Here is a 15,824-nt window from a genome sequence, read left to right as displayed (position 1 = left end):
GTCTTTATGTAGTTCAATTAGAGATTCAATCGTATGTCTTTATGTAGTTCAATTTTAGCTTCAATGGGAGAGGTATATGTTGTAAAATTTAAGATTCAATGGTAGGTCTTTATGTAGTTAAATTTTAGCTCAAATAGTAGGACTTTATGTAGTTCAATTCGAGTATCAATCGTAGGTCTTTATGTTGGTAAATTTTAACCCCAATCGTATGTATTTATGTAGTTAAATTTTAGCTTCAATTAGAGGGCTTTATGTTGTTAAATTTTAGGTGCAATCGTACGTCTTTATGTTGGTAAATTTTAGTTCTAATCGTATGTCTTTATGTAGTTAAATTTTAGCTTCAATCGGAGGGCTTTATGTTGTTAAATTTTAGCTTCAATCGGAGGGCTTTATGTTGTTAAATTTTAGCTGTAATCGTAGGGTTTATGAAATTCAGTTCTAACTTCAACAGAAGATCTTTATATACATCAATTGTAGCTTCATTCCTAATTCTTTATGCAACTTAATTATAGCTTCAATCGTAGATCTTTATGTATTTCAATGCTAGCACCAATTGGAGGTCCTATTGTTGTTAAATTTTAGATCCAATCGGAGATATTTATGTATTTCAACTTTATCTTCAATCGAAAGCCTTTATATAGTTAAATTTTATCTCTAATCGTAGATCTTTAAGTAAGCTCAACTTTATCTTCAATCGTTAGACTTTAGTTCAATTTTATATTCAACTAGCTTGACACGGTGCGCTTCGCTACCCCTGTAGTAGTAAAATAAAAAATATATAGCCTATTGACGCTTTCCAGTACGGATCTATCTATGTTCCAAATTTCAATATAATCGGTTCAGCCGTTTAGGCGTGATGCTCAAACAAATAAACAAACCAACAAACAAACTTACAAAGACATTTATATATTTATATCGATTATATATCTTTAGCGTCTTTTTTTGGACGAGCAGTGATCACCGATTGATTTCATTTTATTTTTTTATTGCGCTCTCGGAAATTGTCGATGTTAAATCTATATTCCAACGATATTTAGTAATAACTTTTTGAACTGTTGCCACCAAACATTCACTATTTTTTTAAATATTGTTTAACTGTAAAAAATTGCAGAACATATCTGTTTCTTACCAGTCGTCCAACATTTTATTTTGTTTTTTTTTCTCCATTACCATTCCTGGGAGCATATGGCTTCCACAAAGCATATCCATCTTAATCGGTTTGCTGCCGTTGTTTTTGCGCCTTCCCACATTGTCTTAGTTCCAGGAGTATCGTCCATTTCCAGATGTTATTGGGCTGTCCACGGCTTCTTGAGTGTGAGGATTCCACTCTAACGCCATCCTTGTAATACAATGAAACATCTTTCTATTTTTTAAAATATTTTTCAAATACAGTCGTCCAGTATTTCATTTTTCTTCATTACACTTCTTGGGATCATATGGCTTCCACAAAGCATCTCAATTTTACTCGATTTGCTGCCGTTGTGTTCGCGCCTTCATAGTTTGTCTTCATTGTCTTAGTTCTTGGATTATCGTGCGTTTCCAGGTGTTCTTGGGTCGACCACGGCTTCTTGAGTGAGAAGATTCCACTCTTGCGCCATCCTTGTAATACTATCAGCCATCTTTCTATTTTTTAAAATATTGTTCAACTGTAGAAAAGCGGAACATGCATGTTCCTAGCCAGTATTTCACTTGTTTCAGTATGGGTTCCTCCTTGGTTAAGTTAAAGAGGTCCGAGTTGCGGGTGGTGTTCGGCTAGAATATCCTGCATATGATTCTGAGGCACTTATTGATGAATAACTGTACTTTTTGCGTGATTGTGCTGATATTAACCAGGTATAAATACAACAGATTATACCTTAACCATGCCTTGAATATTCTGATCTTGATTCGTATGGATATTTAAGAGTTTCTCCATACTGAATGCATTCATCCGAAAGCAGCTCACGCTCTGTTGAGCATGTAGCTTTGGTCTGTTTCTGCGCCTCCATTTGTTGTTACTCATGGCATTTTTATTTATTTCAAGTCCAGCATTACGGGCTAATCATTCCAGATCTTGTATTTGTTCGAGAGTAGACAAATATCATCCGCATAATCCAAATCCTCGAGTTGGCGTGAGAGATTCCATACAATTCCTCTTCTCTCTAAACAGGCTTCGCTCATTATATCATCCTGTACGATGGTGAACAGTTGAGATCCCCCGTAAGACTAGGCAATAGTGAGCTGGACTATCAATCTGAGGGTTACGGGAAGAAACCCCAGAAACTCTGGGTATGTCTGCAGACAAGCAAAATGCTTCGCAGTTTGTGTTTGTTCAAAAAAAAAAATTAAATGGTTGACTGATATTCCCGTTGTGAAGAACTGAGAGTTCTGCAAACTCGTCGATTTTAATTATTTCCTGGAATACTCCTTTCCTACTAAATGGTTTTCATATGGCAGTTCGTCTGATGCTATCGAGAGCTTTCTTGAAGTCTATGAAGAATAGATACAAGACATACGCCATTGCATAGATTGCTCTAATATATTGCGTAGAGTATTGGCCTGATCTAAGCAGCTTCTCTTTGTCCGGATATATTTTGTTTAGGATTCTTCCCTGTACTATGACTGCCGGTATCTTGTGTATGGTCTTAAGCAGAATAATTCCTCTCCAGTTGTTGTAACCTCTCAAGTCACCACATTTCGGCAACTTTGCAATTAGGCCTTTTTTCCAAGTAGAAGACAGCCTCTCTTCCTCCCAGAGTGGTAAGTCTATAGAATTTCAGCAGAGGTTTCAATGTCAGCCCGCAGAATTGCAGCTGGTGTTCCATCTTCGCCTGCTGCCTTATTAATTCTTAATTTTGCGATGGTCTGTTTTATCTCATTTGAACTGGGAGAGCTGCATGATATTCTCAAGCTATTTCCTGCAGAACTACTGTTGTTTATTTCGTTGTCTTCAGCACCTTCATCTTCGTTGACGTTACTAATTTTTTCGAAATGCTCTCTCCATCTTTGCGTCTGAGCATCTTTGTTCATTAGTAGTGCACCACTGCAATCAGCGACTGCTTGACTCATGTTACTATTAGTGAGACAATCTATCGTCAGGTGAAGTTGTCTTATGTTGTTCCGGCTAGCCGCTTCTTAAATGGCCTATTTTATTTTGTCATGACCAATTGGGACACAAAGCTGATGCTTGTAAAGAGATGGAGCAAATGTTTTGTTGTAAAGACCTTAGAAACACAAAATAGTCAGATTTCTTTTTGTTTTTTATTGAATGTAAAAAGTAATTAGGCAACCATTACCATGGTCATATTTGTATAGAAACCAAAAAAGCGTTTTTTTCCAACGTCTTGCTGGGCATGATTTTTTTGTTTTTCAGTAAGTAAATGGAAATTAATGAAAATCAGCAATAGATTGAGTTTTTTGTGATAAAATAAGGGAATGTTACCTAAGATAAATTTTATAAGAAATTAACATAAATAGATTTCTACCAAACACTCTAATAAGCAAAAATTAATTGGAGCCAACTTTTCTAATGCCAAAAGAAAACATTTCCTGGGCTTATTAGAATCTACTATGAAAATTTACCAACCATCTGGTTTTAATAAATTTATAATTTAACCATTTATTCCTTAGAGGTTTCTCTCATTTTAATTACTTTATTATCTGAGCTCACTTTTGGTTACATTTTTTTATTCTAAATTTATTTATGGTCCTAAGTGAACTAATATTGTCAGGTAAATCTAGACAATACAAAAACCTACTTGTATATTAAAATCACTCTCTATAAAGTAGATAAATGACTTTTAGCATTTAAATATATATATGCATGTACCCTGCAGTTTTAGAAGTAGTCAATGAATCCCTTATAGACAGTAATTTCCACTTAAATCTGATCACTTGGCTGACTCAAATTGATATATTTTGGTTCACGGAGAAGACAATTTGTTCCATGTGATCTTAAATTAAGACAATCATTAAAGTAGTGTCTCTAAGTAATTTAAGGTGAATTAAATTTAACATTTTATTATATACTGTACTCTAGTAAGTAGTTATTTTACAAACCATAAGTAATCTATTGGGGAGTCAATTGGCAACTAGGTAGCTAGTAGGGTAACTGACTCTATGTAACCAGTATGTGAATACTACGCGTTGACTACTTTGAACCAGCTATCAGAACTCCAAAAGGATCAAATTACCCCCTGTTTTGGACACTCAAGTGATAAAATTACTACCCACGTGGCTATTTATGTAACTAGTTGTCACCCATAATGCTAGATAAAATCACTAGTTCGGTATAGTTACCCAGAACTGCTGGTTATATATGTATACTTATGTAAATGTGTCAGTGTACACAACTGTGTGTGACAATCTACGTTGAAATGATGACAATGGTGGTGGGTGGGTAGATTTTGTTGTTACCACATCCGTGGACAGTAATCAAAGTTTGTAAATGTTAATTAAATAAAATGATTTTGCATTCTACAACAAAGACAAGCAAAGTAACAAAAAATAAAATAAAACAGCAAAAAAAACACTTTTAATTAAAAATCTAAAAGCTTAAAACAAACATTTGCATTACTTTTGATAATGTATTAATGTGGCAAAACAATTCCATAATGAGTGGAAAAGTCAATGAGGCGCATAAATAACGATGTAGCAGAGCGTACAAAAAAGAATTGAACTGAAATAAGCGTGCGAGAGAGTAGAGCTAAATGAAAAAATATTTAAAATATTTGCTGTCATTTTCAAGTCACTAAATTAAGGAATTTCTTCGAGAATAAGTGACAGCTAAGAAGGTGCTATAAAATATATAAATGTGTAACCACACAAATTCATTTTGTGTATTTGATAAATTTTTAAAATAAATTGGTAAGTGATGTTTATGAAATTTCTCGAATATACATACGTCAGCAGTTTCAATTTGCACAGACAAAGCTTCAAATTATTCAAATAGTTTTAGTAAAGACGAGGTATATAAAATCACTAGAGGATCAACATAACCGAATATACTAATTTTATGACAAATAGATGAAATAATATCAAGATAAATATGCTATTGATGTTCAATAATGACTTTGACTACAAAGAAAATTATGGCGTTAGTGTAAAATACTTAGACATATGTATGTGTAAAAAATAAATCGATATAGCCATGTCCGTTTCTATGTTGAAATCAACTTTCCGATATAGACCCGGTTCGGTTGCTATTAAAAATTGAGGAAGTCTGCCAACAAATGGATATCTACTGATAGATATTTCAAAGATCTTTGCAACCCGAATTTTTTTTAAGCAAAACAAATTTTTGTCTATTAATTTTTGTCTATCTATTTTATATACCCTTCACCAAAATATACTTTAAAATAAAAATTTTAAATATTTTTAGGTAAACAAAATTTAATTTTTTTTCAGTTGTTTTTTCGAAATTGTTTTTTAAAATTTTTTTTTTTAAATTTTAATATTTTTTTTTAATTTTAAAAAATTTTTAATTTTAGTTTTTAAATTTTTTTTTTAATATTTAGTGAAAAAAATTTTGGTGAAAAAAAAAATCGGGTTAAAAAGTATTTTTTCCGATTTTGACCCTTGTAGGTCCAACTTACTATGGTCTTATATACGTCGTTGCACAGGTCTTTGAAATATCTATCATTAGATATCCATATTGTCTATATTAATGATTTAGTAATCCAGATATGGGTCAAAAATAGGTCAAAAATCGAGGTTGTCCTGGTTTTTTCCTTATATCTCAGCCATTTGTGGACCGATTTTCTCGATTTTAAATAGCAACCGAGCCGTATGATGTATCATTCGTGTATGTAAGTTATTTGGGGGCTTCAGAAAGTTAATTTCAACACACAGGCGGAAAGACGGACATGGCTATATCGACTCCGCTATCTATAACGATTCAGAATATATATACTTTGTGGGGCGCAAATGAAAAATTTAGAAATTACAAACGGAATGACAAACTTAAATATACCCTTGCCAATCATGGTGAAGGGTATAATAAAATATTACTCAACTTTACTTATCTGATGATTGTCCTATTGTATCCCAGCAGTTTGAAAATTGCCAATTGGAAACCTAACACTATCTATATTACTACTTGCACAACAAACTAGTTCGATATTTTAAAATTTTTTTTTTTTTTAATTTCGTTTATTAAATATACATATTTTTGAATAACAAATTAAACACAATAAACAATAGATTAAATAAAGGTTTAATTATACACAGCCCCAATATTCGGGTACTCAAGTATATATATTTTAATATTATTTAGAAATATATATAAATGTGTTTACAATAGTTTTTGTAGGTATTATATTCCAATGTAAGGAAAAATTTAAAAAAAATATTACTTGTATATATGATTATGTTTTGTAAGTCAAGAGGTAAAAATAAGGGATATTATTGGTTAAGCCACCAATATTTATTATATCTTGAATCTTGGTTTCTAACCCCTAAATAAGAGTTTGTATCAAATCTTTTGTTGTCAATAGTCAATTCGTTATAGAGAATTGTTTTATTTGTGGCCCGTCTATATATATGATAGAATATAGGGATGCCAATATTAAAGATAGGTGATAGGGGGTTAAGATCTTCCACAAAAATTTATCCCCATAAAATTCAGACCAGCTGGACTATAAGTTTATTTTACAAAAATGATCTAATCAACAGACCCTTTCAGAATTATAGAGTCGCTGTTCTGTTCCAATCAAAAAGTCCCAATTTGTTGGACAGTATTATTAATTGTTATTTAAAATTAATCCGGTGATGAAGTTCGGGTTAAAATAAATATTCTAGTGTTCATTTTTTAAACATTTCTATTAGACGGTATTTTTAAGCATTTTGGTCCTAATTTGATCCGATTCACTCAAAATCTCAGCCAGCTAGCTTAATAGAATAAATATAGTTATTTGATGGTGGCTATAAAAACATAAGATCTATATAGATTACCATCACTAATTTAATTAATATCGCTTAATTCGTAAAATTCTCCCGTTTCCAGCTGCATTTGTAAAAACATTTAAAAACTTCTTAGCCGATGGGGCACAGCTTAACATTATTAAATTTGACTTATCACGAAATTCATATAAAAAAAGTTTTACTAAAATCGGAAAACGTTATCCTTTAAATCGTGAAGGTAAAATTTTTCAATATTTGGAATTTCTAATGAAAATATAGCGAAATGTTATATATTTTTGGGCCGATTTTAGTGAAACTTGAGGAAAATTTACATTGGAGTCTAACATTTACAACAACAGTGCAAGAATGGATTTTAACCTTTAAGAGCACTTGAGGTCAAAGTGGCTACCTTTTTCGTGATTTTAAAAGTTGAAGGTCATTTGGAACCCAAGTGCTACTAATTGTTAATTTCCATTTTTGTGCTGTAATTTTAAATTCTGGACTTTATGTTATATTTTCCTCAAGTTTCATTAAAATCGGTCCAAAAATATATAACATTTCGCTATCTTTTCATTAGAATTTCCAAATATTGAAAAATTTTACATTTGACCTACACGATTTAAAGGTTAGCGTTTACCGATTTTAGTAAAACTTTCAGATCACATTTAAAATTACCAGGACTATAATAATATGAATAGGTTTTACTTAAAATTTATAACAGTAAGGAAATTGGGCTCATTCGCCGAAATATGGACGCAAAATTTAAATCGGAGAAACTGTAAGAGGTATTGACATAATTTTTCATATTTATATTCCCTATTATGATCTCAATAAATTCCAATGTGATGATCAAAAAATTCAGAAATTTGTTTAAGAAAATTTTTAAAAATTTGAAAATGGAGATTCGAAAGCCTAGTACTCTGTTCATATTTGCGAAAAACTATGGTTTTTTCATGCGAAAAAATTTACATGCTGTTTGACAGCTAGCTGTTCGTGCGAAAGAAGTGCTGCGTATGTTATTTCGTGTGGAAAAATAAGGTTGCCAGATGTAATTCACATGTTTTCAACAATAAAAACAGAGTACTGCTTTTGCGAAATTATTTCGCATATATTTCATTCCAAATATTTTATATGTAGTTTGATAGCATTTCGCACGAAATTTTGAACAGAGTACCCAGCTATACCTGCGAATAGGTGTGCCACGAAGGCAAAAACTCATATACAAGTAAATACTGATATATTTTAAATAAAAATAAGCTTTTATTTTAATTTTTCTCGAAATATGTTAATTTTTTCCTAAATTTCTTGTTCAAGTGGCCTGAGACACGTTAATGGTCTGGCGAATTTTTAATAACTTTATCATTTTTTAACCAAATTTTGTCATTTGTATCTCATTACAACGATAATTACGTACACATTTCGATTCTTTTGCACTCAATTGCAAAAGTATTTATTTAGTAGCAAAATTTTTACAAAAACTGAAAAATTTGCATTTTTTCCGAATTTTGGCGATAATACAGTTTTTTAGTTATTTTGACCCAAAGGAGATACAGGGTTAATTTCCAAAAAAAAAAATTAATGTAATATTCATAAATATAACTAAATCTACATATTTCTAGAAAACAATGCAGAAAGTCAATGAAACTCAACACTAGGCCTAGTGTCACAATATTCCACCCTGCACTCTTTGAAATCTACAAAAAAAATCGGCGTCCCTCTAATGTAGTAGTCTCTGTCATATCTTTGGCGTATCTGCTATATGGTAAATGTGTTTGTGTAGGTAGTTGTGGCTGTGGATATGAATGATGAAAGACCAGTTTTAATTAAAATGCATTCTTGTGGCAAAAAATTTAATATTAAACTTATAATACATATACACATATATGGATGATTTTTTAAAGTCGGAAAACTTTAGATTGGTTGAGTTGAGAGTTATTGGTAGTTTTGAGGTTAGTTTGGTTTGGTTCAATACCACAAACTCGTGACTCAATTCGTGATTTTTTGTTAATCGTCCACCAGAGCGATTAATTTGAAAAACTATAGATCGTTTTTGCAATATGTTTACTATAAACGATAATACGCAACCGGAAGCATGCCGTACAGTGTTCACAAAACAAGCGATTATTGGTGTGCTGTGTAGTGTTGACGATGATCCAAATGTGCCAATTCTTCATCGTGCTCAACAATTAAACTTGTGTTCATCAGCATTATTAAAAATATTGCTTAAGGATCTTAGTTTTCACAATTATAAGATTCAACTTGTACATGAATTGAAACCTCACGATCATCATTCGCTCCCAATATTTGGTGAATGGGCCGAAGTAAAGACCGCTATTAACCTACAATTTATTTTGAAAATTTTGTTCAGTTATGAAGCATACTTTTTGTTAAATGGCTATATCAATAAACAGAATTTCCGCATCTGAAGCGATGATAATGCTCAAGACAAGAAAGGCAGAAATATAAAACCTGCTTATGGTGACTAGGATTTTTATCCCGGGAATTCCCGGTACAAATTTCCCGGGAATTTTGCCATTTTTTCACCACCCGATTCCCGGGATTTTTAGTCGGGAATTAAAAACTGACGAAAATACATAGAAAACGAGTTAGAACTCTATTTTTTTCACCAAAAAACAGTGAACAGTTTTTTACAGTTTTTTGCTTATATTTATTTGGTGTTTTTCGTATGAAAATTTAAAAAGAGAATTCATTATTTATAGAATTTAATTCTTATTGAATCATTCTAATTTCTTTAAATTTATTCTTCAAATTCATAACAAAATAGCTTCAAAAATGTATTAAATGATTAAATATTTCTTCAATTTAAATCTAGTACAAAAAGGTTTAAGACAATTTTTTCAATTAATTTTGTAAATGATTTGATTTAACAAAAATTTAATCATTCAAAGTTTGAATAAATTCTGTTATTAATTAACTTTAAAATTAATTCAGTTTAAACAAAGGCTTTGGAATGAATCTAAAAAATTAAAAATTAGGAATGGATTTATGGAATAAAAGGCTGACATTTTTTTTATTACGGATTAAAATTTTAGTGAATTAAGCTCAAATTTTATTAATTAATTCGAAGCTCTGATATTTGGTAATTATAACACTAAGTTTTTATATGAACTTTGGTTATAATATTCCTAATTTACAGTATCATTATATATTTCGGGAATAGCCGGGCACCCGGGAATGTAGAAAAAAATGTCCAGATTCCTGGGAATCAAAAAAGGTCAGGAAATTAAAAACCCTAATCGTGACACCTCTACATACTTTGTATTTTGGTAAACCTCACTGAACGAAATGAAAATTCGTCATTTAAATCTGCATAACTTTATTAAATTTTAATATTTAATTGATATTTCATGTTTAGGTCAAATATAACACTAGTCCCCCTCCAAAAAAAAAACTTTAATTAAACGTCAGTCATTTCCCAGCAATAAAAATGTCTTAAAGTCCTTATACATATTAATTTAAATACATACACTATATTTGTGAGCGGTTAAGTTGTCTTTGTATGGCGATTATTTAAACTGCCACCGTATCTGTGGTTTCTCTACAACATTTGTCTAAATATATGTATTGTGTTTTCATATTTCAAATGTTTAAATAATAATTATTGGTATTTGTTGCATAAACCACATTCTTTAAAAATGTTGTATTATTTGTGTTTTCATATCTATGATTGAGTGGTTTATTGAGTTCGCATTATAAATTTCAATTTCAATAATATTAACTAATTGTTGATGATGACGCTTATTTAACAGTTTTTAACCACAAAAATATTTAAACGTGTATTTGCATGCAGAAACAAATTTTTGCATTTAACCGTTTATAGTCATGGCAGATTTGACGAGTATGTATATATGTGGTCATCATTTTAATCCCATAAATAGTTGTTGATAAGTACATATTGTACCTAAATACATATGTATATATACAATTTATAATAATAAATTTGATAAGTTATTGCAAAAATCAATTTTAATAATGTAATTCAGTACATTAGGATGACCTTTAATTTGAGCTTTTTGGTTATTTGATGTTCCCATAGAAATAAATTAATTTGTAACTTCCAAACATTAGTCCGATTTGAATGAAATATGATATAGGCAAAGATAAAGTATTTTCGAGTGTAAGTTTTGAATTTGGACCCCATGTTCCCACCAGGGATGCTGCCAGGGGTCACCAAAGTAGGACACCTCGGGATCCAAATCTTCAATAATCCATAAATAACGGAGCAAAAAACCGGGACAACCTCGATTTTTGACCTATATTTGATCTATATCTGGATTACTAAGTCATTAATATAGACAATATGGATATCTAATGATAGATATTGCAACGATGTAGATAAGGCTATAGTAAGTTGGACCTTCAATGGGTCAAAATCGGAAAAAATATTTTTTAACCTGAATTTTGTTTCATCAAAAAATTTTTTTTGTCATACATTTTTTTTCCAAAAAAAAAAAATTTGGAAAAAACTTTTCAAAAAAAAAAATTGAAAAACAATTAAAAGAAAAATTAAATTTTGTTTACCTAAAAATTTTTCAGCGGGTCCAACAAAGTTCCCAATTTACTCCATTATTCATTTGTAGGACTAACAAAAATGTATATTTCAAACCAAAAAAGAATTGTTTACAAATCATAACTAACTTTAATGTTACAAGCATTTAAATTTCAAAAATGCTATTTTTCAGTAGGTTTTTGAATAAAAAGTACTTTTATTCTTTTTAAGTTATCTAAGAAGATGTATAATGAATCTCCACTCCTTTTGAAAGCTACTTTACATCAAATATTTTAAATGAAAAAAAATCTTAATTCTTTGATACCGAGTGGACCAGGTCCAGGATCCAAACTTAAGGAAAAAGTTCTCAAATCACATAGTCGATATTAAAAAATAGTGACCTATTTTAGATGAAGCAATATGTTCTTAATTAATAGTCCGGGAAGTAATTTGCATGAGTGCTAGTATAAATCGTGGACAGATTCTTACTATTTTCAACATAAATTGTTCTTTTGTACTAAGAATAACATGTGCATACTGTGAATGTATTATCTGTAATGTATTTAAAGTAAATTGCAAAAACATTTTGAAAAATATAAACCTTTTTGGAAGTTGTCTCACACTTGGTCCATAACTCTGATTCTACTTGACTGGTTTTGCCTGTTTTTTAATACTAATCAAGAAATAAAAAATATTTAAGCGTAATTTCATCCCCCTAACTCCTTCCTCGTAGGTGCTGTCATAACTTCAATAGATAGACGGATGGACGAACCGACATAAAGGGTGTTTTAAAGTAATTTTTAATTAAACACAATTTTTATTCGAAAGATCAGTAGAACATTTGGAAATGATTTCGGGTATATGGGCACCGTAACTATTCTGGACGTAGCGCATTCTGGAGTCCAATTTTGGGTCACTTTTTCGAGCATTGCTGGCCGTATGTCACGATTAATACGAACAATTTTAGCCTCCAAGTCACCAGTTATTGCTGGTTTATCAGCATCAACCAGTGACTTGAAGTGGCCCCACAGGGTATAATCGAAAGGTGTTAAATCGAATGACCTTAGAGGCCAATTGACGGGTCCATTTCTCGAAATCAAGTTATCACCAAATAGTTGCGGTCGCCGAATGGAATGTAACGCTATCCTGTTGAAATCACTACTCGCCCGAATAAATGACATCCATATTTTCCAACAAAAAATCATTGATCATGGTGCGGTAATGATCTCCATTGATCGTTGGGATGCAGTTTTTGTTTCCTTCCGGGGTATACTTAGTCCGTCTAAAGGTCTGCTTCTTTACCACAGAGCTGTGTTATACCTTTGGGATATGCTTGTTGATCGGCTTCATATCTCGGTCGGCTAACGACTAATTATTGGTAAATATAGTTATGGATACAATGCGAGGAGATGAATACTTTAGCTCTCATCGGCTAACTACAGCCATCCGAGAAGACATTTGCTGAGGCTCTCGGTCGGCTAACTACGTATTTTAACTGTAGGGTCTGTTGTGGATTGGTCTCACTCCATATGCGACAATTCTATTATTTAACAAACCCGTTAAGCCAAAAATGATCATCATTGCTGAACACAATTTTTCGTTAAAACAGTCAGCTATAAGTTGCGCGAATTGTCGACTGATTTTCAAAGCAAATTTAAATAATTTGGCAGCCTAGTTTAAGATCATAAATTATAAAGATCCGGAATATATATACTTTTGTGGGTCTGCTATGAAAATTTCGATGTGTTACAATTTTTTTTTTTGTTTTCATATTTTATTTATTGTATCTTCACAAAATAATGTGAACTATCAATAACTTGTTCAAATCTTAAATCTAAATATTAATTTTTATTTACCTCCCACCATAGTTGGACGAAAAATTATGTTTAATTTATAGATCCTATCATCAGCGCAGGTCTGTTGGATTCCTTCTTCTTAGTCGGATGAAGCCATTACATCTCATTAATGTTCGTGCAAGTGGGTTTGGGTGAACTTCTAACTTTTTCAAATATGACTCCGCTTGTTTTTTTATTTAATTTTTCAACAGGGAGACACCTAGGTCCTTATAAATGTTAATTTTATAAATATATCTCACATACCAAGGCGCTGCTGTTGTCATTCTTAATATTTTATTTTGGAATCTTTGAATTTTTTCAATATTAGAAGCTGAGGCCGTGCCCCATGATTGAATTCCATAGCACCATATGGGTTTTATTATTGAGCTGTACAGCAAAAGTTTGCAATCTAAACTCAGTATCGAGTTTTTACCAATTAGACAGTAAATTTGTAGTAATTTTAACTTCATTTGAGTCAATTTCGTATATATGTATATACTTTTTCCAGGTGAGACGTCGGTCTAGATGCAGACCTAGATATATAACTTCAGTTTGTTGAGGTATTATATGATTATTTATTAGGATTGGAGGGCACGATTATCTACGCAATGTGAAAGTGAGATGTATAAATTTTTGTTCATTTACTTTTATTCTCCATTGTTTTAATCACCTTTCTATATCGAGTATATGGTCCTGTAAAAGTACAGATGGTTTTTTGGGGTATTCATGAATGGCTAGTATAGCTGTGTCATCTGTGTCAAATATATCACAAGTATATAGCAAATATAGGAAGGGATCCAGTATACTTCCTTGGGGTACGCCTGCTTCAATAACCTGTGGTGAACTTATGAAGTCTCCCTCTTAAGAACGAACTTTCACTGGTAAATACTGTTTTATTTTTATCGATAATCCTTCATGCCATACTTTGTCGAAGGCTTGCGAAACGTCGATGAAGAGTGCAGAACAATATTTTTTCCTTCAAATGTCTTGGATATGATTTCTACCAACCTGTGAGTTTGTTCTATTGTGTTATGTTTTTCTCGAAATCCGATGATTCACTATCGGCTTTAACTTGTGCATTAACAGTTTTTCGAATAGCTTTGATATATTTGACAATAGGCTAATGGATCTATATGATTCTACTTTACTGTGATATTTTCCCGGCTTAGGTATCATTGAAACTAAAGAAACCTTTCATTCTTTTGGATAATATTCAAGGCGTAATATAGCATTAAAAATAAATAGTATTATTGTTAATGCAATTTGGGGTAGCTCGAGGAGCATCTTGTTACTGATTTTATCAATACCAGGTGATTTTTTGGAGTTTAAATCAACAATAGCCTTGTCTATCTCCGAAATCTCAAAACGAAGTGGTTCAGCTACAGTAATATGGGTTAAAGTAGGTGGTAACTCTATTATGTCGTTTGACTCGTTTGGGGAAAATACATTCTTTAGATGACTAACAAACAGGTTATAAACAGGTGTTACAAATGGAATGCGAATATTAATATACCAACCATCTTTTTTGGAGATGGGTGTAAAACTATTTTTGATACAATTACACAGGGAACAAAATCGAAAAATGTTAGAGGCTTTTCAAACCACTACATAATTTTAACGTATTGCGGTTCCAGTATTACAAATATGGTCCAAATTTTAAATTTTATGAGAATTTTTTAAAAAAAAAAAATTTAAGTAAAATTGTGAATATTTTTAAACGTTTCTTCACATAATTAATGATTAACCAAAAACGGTTAGTCTGATATTATAGAAATGAACATGACCTTTAATACGCTTATATATTGCATTTTAATCGGATTAGTAGTTTCGGAGTTATAATAACAAATTCAAGCAAAAAATATATTTTTTACGTGAAAATAGCAAATTTTTGTGTTTTCAAAAAATCGAAAACGGCAGAAATTGTTCAGATTTATCACTTTATCGCAAACCCACATATAATAGTAACAAAATGCGTTATCGGTCATAAAAATCGATTGCTTCTTTTCGAATTTATTCACAATTAAGTGAATTTGCTCATTTTCACAAAATTTTAGTTTTTTGTCTGATATACATAAAATTAGGTAGTTATTGTTCTTCTTTCGATTGATTGAATTTTGTAAACATTTTCCCCAAACTATGTATAAATTTTCATATATATATTGCGTTTCAATCGGCTTATTAGTTAACTCTGTAATAATAACAAATTTAAGCAAAAAAAAAATATATTTTTTACGTGAAAATATCAAATTTTGTTGTTTTAAAAAACTCATGAAAAATCGAAAACGGCAGAAATTGTTCAGGTTTATTGCTTTATCGTAAAGCCATATGTAATATGAACCAAATGAGATATTGGTCATAAAAATCGATGGATTCTATTCGAATTTATTCACAATTAAGTGAATTCACTCATTTTCACAAAATTGCGTGTGCTAATCGTGTACTTTGAATGGAAATTTATTATGTGTTTTTATTACCATTTCGATTTTGTTTTCAATTTTTCATGAGTTTTTTAAAACAAAAATTTTTTTTATTTTCATGTAAAAAATATATTTACACCCTACATCACCATTAGTCTAACACCCACCTTAAAGTATACCGAT

The sequence above is a fragment of the Calliphora vicina genome, chromosome 1, assembly GCF_958450345.1.
Source record: "Calliphora vicina chromosome 1, idCalVici1.1, whole genome shotgun sequence".
In the NCBI taxonomy this organism is placed as follows: domain Eukaryota; kingdom Metazoa; phylum Arthropoda; class Insecta; order Diptera; family Calliphoridae; genus Calliphora; species Calliphora vicina.
This window is presented reverse-complemented; position numbering follows the sequence as displayed.